At 45.9% G+C, this 9,377-nt stretch overlaps 2 pseudogenes; one reads left to right on the forward strand and one right to left on the reverse strand.

Annotated features, from left to right (window-relative positions):
• Positions 1-1,095: 1,095 nt before the first annotated feature.
• On the reverse strand, positions 1,096-3,772 carry LOC150039324 (stromal interaction molecule 2 pseudogene; annotated as a pseudogene).
• Positions 3,773-5,127: 1,355 nt separating this feature from the next.
• LOC150039325 (pre-mRNA-splicing factor ATP-dependent RNA helicase DHX16 pseudogene) lies at positions 5,128-6,513 on the forward strand (annotated as a pseudogene).
• Positions 6,514-9,377: the final 2,864 nt, after the last annotated feature.

A 9,377-nucleotide genomic window follows, 5' to 3' on the forward strand; every position in this document is an offset into this window, starting at 1 on the left:
TCCATCTGGAAGTCTGATTGTGTGTGTGTGTGTGTGTGTGTGTGTGTGTGTGTGTGTGTGTGTGTGTGAGTGTGTGTGTGTGTGTGTGTAACCATCTGATATGTTATTCACTGATGATTATTTTCAGGGTGGTGGTGACCCATGCCCTCATTTGCACTGTGTTCCCACAGGACCCTGAGGCCACCTCTGTTATAACATTTATTTTTTTTTATTGTTGGAGTGATGTACAGAGGGCTTACAGTGACATTCATCAGGTAGTGGTTACATTGCTTCTTTTTGTGTGTGGGGGGGGTCATGGGTTTTGAGCTCGGCCTGGGCACTGTCCCTGAGCTCTTCAGCTCAAGGCTACCTCCCTACCCTTGAGCCAAGCCCCACTTCACGTTTTCTAGAAGTGAATTGGAAACAAGAGTCTCAGGTCTTTTTGTGCCCGCACTGGCTTTGAACCTTGATCCTCAGCTCTCAGCCGCCTGAGGAGCTAGAATTATAGGCGTGAGCCCCCGCTTCCCCTCTCCCCCCAGTGTACATTGCTTCTTTTTTTTTTCAATATTGTCTCCAATTTATTATCTTTTCCACAGTACAAATTTTTCACAAACCGTAAGTCCTTTGCAGTTATTCAAAGTCTGTAAACAAGGATCTGAATCCCCACACTCCCCACCTCAGTTTCAGCTTGTGAATGTTTTAAGTCCTTCAATCAAGCTTTAGCTCTTCCATTCACATGAGGAATCAAGAGGTTTCTCTCCTTAAATTATTTATATTTTTATCATACAGCCTGAAATGCAGTAAATCCCAGTGAAAGCCCTGGGGAAAACAAAACATGATCTTTACAGCAGGACTCGAACCTTTATATTAAATGCATTTTGAAGAAGCATCCCATAATAAAAGCATGGGTTGGGCCGGGAGTTTGGCCTAGTGGTTAAAGTGCTTGCCTAGCATGCATGAAGACTCGGGTTCGATTCCTCGGTACCACATACATAGAAAAAAAAGCCGGAAGTGGTGCTCAGGCTCAAGTAGTAGAGCTCTAGCCTTGAGAAAGTCCAAGGACAGTGCTCAGGCCCTGAGCTCAAGCCCAGGACTGGCAAAAAAAAAAAAAAAAGCATGGGTTTTCGTTTCCAGAAATCAAGTCAATTAGAAACCCTAGTTTCTACTTAAAAACCCATTTTGATCTAAAAGTGAAAACAGTCCCCTATCCACAGTCATTTTACAAACTCTATACAGTTTAACTTGCAGAGATTTTTTTTCCCAGTCTGGAAAACAGTAGTGCAATTAGTTTTACTTCTTTTAAGTTATATAGTCCATCATGTAAATAGCTCTGTGGAAAGATAAGAAGATGCTCTGGTAAACAAGAAATTTTTGCAAGCCCATGCTGGCTTACTAGTCCATTAAAGCTTGTAAGTCCATAGTGGCTTTCAACAAAATATTGTATATACATCACCATCAAAAATGCAGAAATAAATAGGCAGGAAATGACTGTAAACTGTCTCATCTCTTAATGATTTTTCAGTAATTGGCTTGATGAATTGGCTCTGTAGTCACTTAAATAAGCAGACAGTAGACAGTTGCCTTGCAGGACATTCCACTATGGCATCCAGTTTCGAAAGCCCCAATGGAGTTAATTGCAGTCCTAAAATTAAAACAAAAATAGGGAGTAGAGGATGGATGGAAAAAAAAGTGTACAGGTGCTACCGAAATGGAATCCCAACAAAACAGCCAGGTAGGTCACTTAGACTTCTTCTTAAAAAGGCTTTTGATTTTTGATGGCGTTTTGCTTTTCTCTCCATTATGACAAAGGTCATGGGGGATGCTGCTTATCCTGGTAACACTTGGGGCTTCCTGAACTGGTTTGCTTTCATTGCCAGTGGAGGAACATGATGTGCGACGAGGTTTAGGCACCGGGATGCCACTAGAGAGCTGGTTCATGCTACAGGACTTCTCCAAGATGCCATTGTACACTTTGCTTGCAGGACTGGAGATCATACTCTTCGTTTCTGTCAGACCTACACAATCAGGAGAGCCCCGGGAGAGATCTGCCGTCACGGGTGAATCTCCTCTGGAAGAATCCTCTAGGGAGAGCTCATCTCTGGATATCTTCCAAGGAGACACTGGTTGGTATATCTCGAGGCTTGGGGGAGGAGACTGCTTCCTTCCAATGGAAGAGTTCAAGGAGTCACATTCTGAAGCTGTGTCTGGCACTTCCCATTGCTTTTCGGCAGTGAAATAAATGGCCTCCTCCTCTTCTTCATTCCGATAGAGTGCAGGGCAACTTGACACTGAGAGGATGTCTGGATCCGGGGAAGGCAATGAGTGCTGGGGATGCTGAGGCAGGTGAGGATGACGAGGATGGGCTGGATGAGGAGCATGTGGAGGAAGCTGGGCTCGCTGGGACTGTGGTGAAGAGGGCACAATGCTAGAGCGAGAGAGACACAGGCTGCTGCTTCGGGCTAAAGATCCAGCAGGTTTAGCCACAGTCCCAGGAAATGGAGACACGATTGGGGGTGTGTCTTCATCTAAGTCATCAACCCCTCCAGCAATTGGGTAGGGTGGAATGGAAACTAGGGGCAGCACTACCCAGCTGTGATCTGAATAAAGGGAAGAGGTCAGGCTGGGGAGTCCCGAGTTATGGGCTATCTGAAAGCCACAGATCTTCTCAATCTGTTGCCAGCGAAAAACTCGTTCTCGTAAACAAGTTGTCAACTCTGAGAGAGCTTTCTTTGCTTCCAGAATCTTGTGATCTACTTCATCTAGGGAGGAGCTATGAGCAACGTGCAGCGTCCCAAAGACGGTGCTTCTCTTCTTTTTAATTTTTTCTGCCTCATCCTCAGCGATAGCTAACTGCATTTCAGCATTCTGTCTTTTAATGTTGTAGTACTGTATTTCTACTTCATGGGTTAACTAAAGCCATTTTTGAAGAGCATCTGGAACAGACCAGCTGGTTCGCAGTTCAAATTCTTTTTCAGCCTTTTTTTAGAGCCATGCGAACCTGCTCCAATTCCTGCTCTGCATACTCACATCTGCTCAGTTCACACTCAGCTCCTTCCCTGAGCTCTCTCAGCTGACAGGCCTCCTCCTTGGCATAATTGATTTCATCCATCATTTTGTGCTCTAGATTTTGCTTCTCTACAGCAACATTTCTGTTTTCTTCCTGTGCCTTTTCAAGCCTCTCTTGTAAGTCCGTAAGACTTTGTTCTGCAGTTTGTAGACTCTAAGTCTCATCATTTTTGCAACATGTTCTTTTGATGTCTTATTCTGTGTATAAGCAAACCAGCATCCTCCAACACCAATTAGAATAGAAACTGTGAGAATAAAATCCTTCATCCAGTTATGAGGTGGACGTGTCAGAGGTCCAAATAAAACCACATCCAAGGCCTTGAGCTGTAGTTTCTGTCTGTGACTCCGGTCGTTGATTTTCAACTGAGAAATCATAAATGAAAGCTCATGTACTGCGATCCTGGGAAGTGTTGTTCCTTTGACATTATTGTCTCTAAAATTCTTCTCATATTGTGGGAGTTCCACAAATTCTATCAACCACTGAAGGGGCTCTTCAAGGGTCCAGTTATGAACTTCCGATGCTTTCCATCGCTTCCACAAATCCTCAACAGTAATAGGCTTGTCTTCTCTGTGCAGATGGCTATGCGTATTAGTCGCATCTTTATACTTCATATCTTCTCTGATAAATTCAGCGCCTTCCTGTACTTCAATCCCACCATCTTTGTCATCATCCATTTGTTTATGGATCGTCTGAAGAGCTTCCAGACTAAATCTGTCTTCTTCTGTGAAGCATGGTGGACTCAGTGACATGCAGGGATCTGTCAGCAGCGCTGGGTGATTGCCCGCCACTGGCGCTGGAGAAGCAGCCACCCTGGCCGAGCCACTCAACTGTCGCCCGCGGAGGTGTCTGGGCACCAGGTCGCATCCGTCCATAGCTCCGGCCACCAGGAGCCCGAACACCAGCAGGGCAGCCCAGTGCCGCCCTGGCAGCCAGCCCGAGGCCGGGGCCAGCATCCTGGAGGGATGCTGGGCGAGGGGACCGTGGAGCGGCGGCGCCCCGGCCTCCGGCCACTCGCTGGCCCTGCCAGGCGCCACCATGGCCGGCGACTCCGCGGGCCGCCCCACCACCCCAGATGCTGCCTCCCACTGGATGCCAGTCTGGTCCTTGGGACGCCTGCGGCCTCTGGAGCTCGGGTCGCGGCTCGCGGCGGCGTTCATTGGCTCCGGTACAAAACAAAACAAAAAAAGTGGGTGGGAGGCAGAGAGGCACCGCGTCTCCCGGCCATGCGCGAACTCGCGCTGCTGCCCCGGCGACACCGGGATCCGCTGCTCTGGCGCGGCTCAGCTCCAGCCCAGCACCAGCACTGCAGCCTTCAGCGCAGCCATGGCCGCCGCCGCCGCACATTGCCCCCCCACCCCCTCCAGCCCGCGCCTGTGGTAGGACCATGCTTGGCCAGGATGCCTCTGCCCCGCACACTCTTGCTCGCACACCGATCCCCGCCCTGTACCTTGCTTCTTGAACATTGTTATCCCTTCCCAGGTTTTCCCTCCCTCAACTCCTCCCAATCCTCTTGTTTTTCATTTATCTTCCCTTTGTTGTAACATATAATGCCTACTTGCCTGGTTTCTCCTCCAGTGAGTGCCTCAGGGACAGCGACAGAAACATCCTATCCAAAGCATCTAGAAAGGGGTCAGAATGAGGCTTTGTAAACACAAAAATAAGTGAATTAAATTCATACGTATTTTGTGACTGAATTAAACTCAAGTATCTACTGAGTAAATAAAATTCATAAGCATTTGATTAATAGAGCCATACTATTTAATGCAATTGTATGACACTGGAACTTGAGAAAACTGAGGGGAGTTAAGTATGGTTGAGAGAGATGGGGAAGGAGAGAAGAGGTGACTTTTATCAAGGTGTGTTGTACTCATTAACTGATTGGTTGAATCAAAGCCTGTTTGTAAAACTACTTAGAAATAATCACAGAAGAGGGAGCATCAGCTCCTCTCAATCTCACTCTCACTCATCTTGGGATTTCCCTGAGATGGAAAGGTAGTCAGATGTTAGGCCTCTCACAGTGACAAGGGGCATGATACTTGCTTGTTGCCTGCTCCCTGACCTTCCCTGCATGATGTCTTCTCCCTTCTGGCCCCACTGACTACCTGGAAGCCTGTGTTTCGTCTGTGTTGCAGATCCATGTGACACAGTCCCCTGGGGACATCCTGGTGTTCCTGACTGGACAGGAGGAAATTGAGGCTGCTTGTGAGATGCTCCAGGTTTGCTGCTGCCAACTGGGCTCCAAAATCCGGGAGCTCCTGGTGCTGCCCATGTATGCCAACCTGCCCTCTAACATGCAGGCCTGAATCTCCCAGCTCACACCTCCTGGGGCCCGAAAAGTGGTTGTGGCAACCAACATTGCAGAGACTTCACTCACCATCGAGGGCATCATTTATGTCGTGGATCCCGGGTTGTGTAAGCAGAAGAGCTACAATCCCCGCACAGGCATGGAGTCACTCACTGTCACCCCCTGCAGCAAGGCCTCAGCCAATCAGCGTGCTGGGCGAGCAGGTCAAGTAGCTGCAGGCAAGTGCTTCAGTCTGTACACAGCCTGGGCCTATCACCATGAGCTGGAAGAGACCACAGTGCCTGAGATCCAGAGGACCAACCTGGGCAATGTTGTGCTGCTGCTTAAGAGCTTAGGGATCCATGACCTGGTGCACTTTGACTTCCTGGACCCTCCACCATATGAGACCCTGTTGCTGGCTTTGGAACAACTGTATGCTCTAGGAGCCCTCAAACACCTTGGAGAGCTCACCATGACTGGTCGAAAGATGGCAGAGCTGCCTGTGGACCCCATGCTATCTAAAATGATCTTGGCCTCTGAGAAGTACAGCTGTTCAGAGGAGATCCTGACAGTGGCTGCCATGCTTTCTGTCAACAACTCCATCTTCTACCGGCCTAAGGACAAGGCTGTCCACGCTGACAATGCCCGTGTCAACTTCTTCCTCCCTGGTGGAGACCACCTGGTTCTGCTAAACGTGTTTACACAGTGGGCTGAGAGTGGCTACTCCTCCCAGTGGTGCTATGAGAACTTTGTACAGGTCAGATCCATGCCCCGAGCCCAGGATGTGCGGGAACAGCTGGAAGGGCTCTTGGAGCATGTGGAAGTTGGGCTGAGCTCCTGCCAGGGGGACTACATCCGGGTCCGCAAGGCCATCACTTCTGGTTACTTTTACCACATAGCACGGCTGACACCTACTGGCTACCGAACAGTGAAGAAAAGGCACGAAGTGGTCATTCCTCCCAACTCCTCCCTCTTTAAAGAGCAGCCGCCCCGCTGGTTGCTTTGCCATGAAGTTGTCTTGACCAGCAAGGCATTCATGAGACAGGTGTTGGAGATTGACAGCAGTTGGCTTTTGGAAGTAGCTCCCCACTTCTACAAGGCCAAGGAGGTCGAAGATTCCCACACAAAGAAAATGCCCCCCAAAATAGGCAAGACACGTGAAGAACTGGGCTAGAGAAAAGGACAAATGGAAAGGAACACAAACAGATCTTGATTCCAGCACCTTTTCTTTCTGTACATTGTTTAATTCCTGTTAAATAAAATTATTTTTTAATAAAAAAGTCATATTGCGTCACGTGATATGTCCATTTTTTTCCTGCTCCCTTCAGTCAGGAATTCAGTTAGTTTGGGGATCATAGATGTGAATTTTGCTTTTCCATTTGAAAGTAGGATCAGTAAGGACTGTAAGGATTTGGAAAGAAATGGGTAGGTATTTCCAAGCCAAGAATAATGTCTGCTGTTCAGCACCCACAATCACCAAGAATGCTCAAATTGCTCCATGCAACAAGATATTATACAAAGGAATTTGATGACAGGAAGCAGTGCTTTGGGCTGAGGGCACAGCTGTGTGGTAAAGACTGCCTAGCACACAGAGGCCCTACCAAAAATTGAACTAAATATCAGAAAAGAAAAGAAATTGCATACTAATTTCAGCACTAGCAACCTTGTTAAGCACATTTGAGGCTGTTCATTCACGCATTGACCTATTGATCCATTCTTACCACATAACCACCCATCCATCCATTCAGCTCTCCATCCTCCCATACAGCCAATCATTCATTATCCATTTCTCCATCCATCATCCATCTTTCTATCCATTCATTTGTTGAGGACATTTTGCAAATACATAAGAGAGAACGAAGGCTACCCTGGTAGATAGGGAAAGTGGTACAATCTGTATTAATTTATACAATAGCCACCAGCCACAGATAGCATGACAGAGTACAATTAGTTCCATTGAAATCAAATGAAAATTTCAGGGGGTGCTTAACTACAGAACTTACATTGGATTGGGGAAGACTTATCAATTTCTTTCCAAACCACAGTCCAGCCTTTACTGCTTCTCTTTCAAGTTGAAAAACAAAATTCACATCTGAAATTCTAAAACTGCTTTAATCCTTGACTCAGGCAATCATGGAAAAATGGACATGTTAGGTGAATAAAAAGGCATTGAGCTCAAGTGCCAGCACTGCTACGTCATGAATATGTCATGAATAGAAATGTAGGTGAAGCCCTATGGTAAACAAGGACAAGGCCAGGACTTTGATTCCCAGGAAGAAACACACACACACACACACACACACACACACACACACACACACACACACACACTTCTCATAAATGATTCTTGGTTATCACTAACTCATGTTTGGCTAATGATGTGCTGTAAAAATAACAGCTAGATTTCAGTGAATGCTTCCCCTAATATAGAAATTCTTTAATAAAACTGTCCTTGCCTTCATATGCTGCTTTAGAATGTGTAATAGTATGCTTACAGCTTATAACACCTCAGGCCTCCTGTGTTTTACATGTTAGGTACATTTCCTTAGCAGCTGTAGTTTGATGGTTTAAATAGATGTAAGACTTTTACATTTGGCAACTTACAGTAATGTCTTTATAAAGATAAGATCAAAATTTACTGGTAGGCTCCAGTTATTTTGTAAATGGCAAGTGAGAAACTTTATGCATATGGGCAGATAGTGTGAGTGATATTTTGGGTTAAGGTAGGAAGATGTCAAATTCGAATGTAAAGATCCTGTCCAAAGTCCACAAGAATGAGCTGGACTGCTTCTCTGGGCATGACTCAACTACCTCACAGGCCTCTTACTCTCTTTCTCACATAGTTCTTCCCGAAGGGAGACTCAGGTAAAGCAGCCAGATGGCTAGTGCAGGTTGGCAGCAGACTAAGAGAAACTGAAAAGAAGACTTTGAATTTCAGTAATTGTATCTCTCCCCTCTCCTTCTCCTTCTCTCTCTCCCCCTTTCCCTCTCTCTCACCGTCTTCTTCTCTCTCCTCCTGATTCTTTCCCTCCTCCTACTCTTTCCTTAATGTGGCACCAATTGAGGACCTAAGGCACTTGTTTGTCTTTTTTCACTCAACATTAGTTCACTACTAATTGAGTTACATTTTCACCCCTAGCTTTTCTTCTGGCTAATTGGAGATGTGAGTCTCATGGACTTTTCTGCTGAGGTAGGCTTTGAACCACTATCCTCAGCCTCCAGAGTAGCAAGGATTATAGTTGTGAGTCACTGGAATCAACAACTGTTGTGTTTTCACATTGAGAGTTAATTGTAGTCCTAGTTTGTACAAAAAGATTGTAAAATATTACTGATAAATTATTAACCCCAAGAAAGCAGCTACTCTCATTTATTTGAAATAGAAAAATCAAATTGCCTGACACTGGTGGCTCATGTTTGTGATCCTAGCTACTCAGGAGATCGAGATCTGAAGATCGAGGTTCAAAGCCAGTCTATGCATGAAATTCCATGAGACTCTTATTTCCAATTAACCACTAGTGTACTAGTCTTGAGCAAAAACTTCAGGGACAATGCAAGGCCCTGAGTTTAAGTCTCAGTCCTGGCATATATGCCCAAGAATTATGACAATGTAAATATCTGACAGGAAATCACTACTTTTAGTTAGATTTGTTAGACAGAATAGGTGAGAGGTTTTCAGTGCCTGATAAATTTTTTTATTAGGTAACACATGCTTTTGCAATGGTAGATGTTGGAAATCAAGTTTCCATTCGTGAAACAAATACCTGAGAGTGAACTTCTAAAGAGGAGAGGCTTTGCAGGACATTGATGGCTCACACCTGTAATTCTAGCTGCCCAGAAAGCTGAGATCTGAGGATCACAGTGCAAATTGAGCTTGGTTTGGAAAGGGTATGAAACTCTTATCTTCAGATAACAACAAGATGGAAAGAACCAAAAAGAACAGAAATCCTGGCCAAGTTTGAGAGATCAGTGCTGCAGCTTCAAGAGCTATTTCCTGGCACCCAGCTGGTTTTCACCCATCTTCTTCCAGATGGTTTACCAGAGTTCGGC

Source organism: Megascapheus bottae, unplaced genomic scaffold (assembly GCF_031878675.1).
Source record: "Megascapheus bottae isolate mThoBot1 unplaced genomic scaffold, mThoBot2.hap1 HAP1_SCAFFOLD_40, whole genome shotgun sequence".
In the NCBI taxonomy this organism is placed as follows: domain Eukaryota; kingdom Metazoa; phylum Chordata; class Mammalia; order Rodentia; family Geomyidae; genus Megascapheus; species Megascapheus bottae.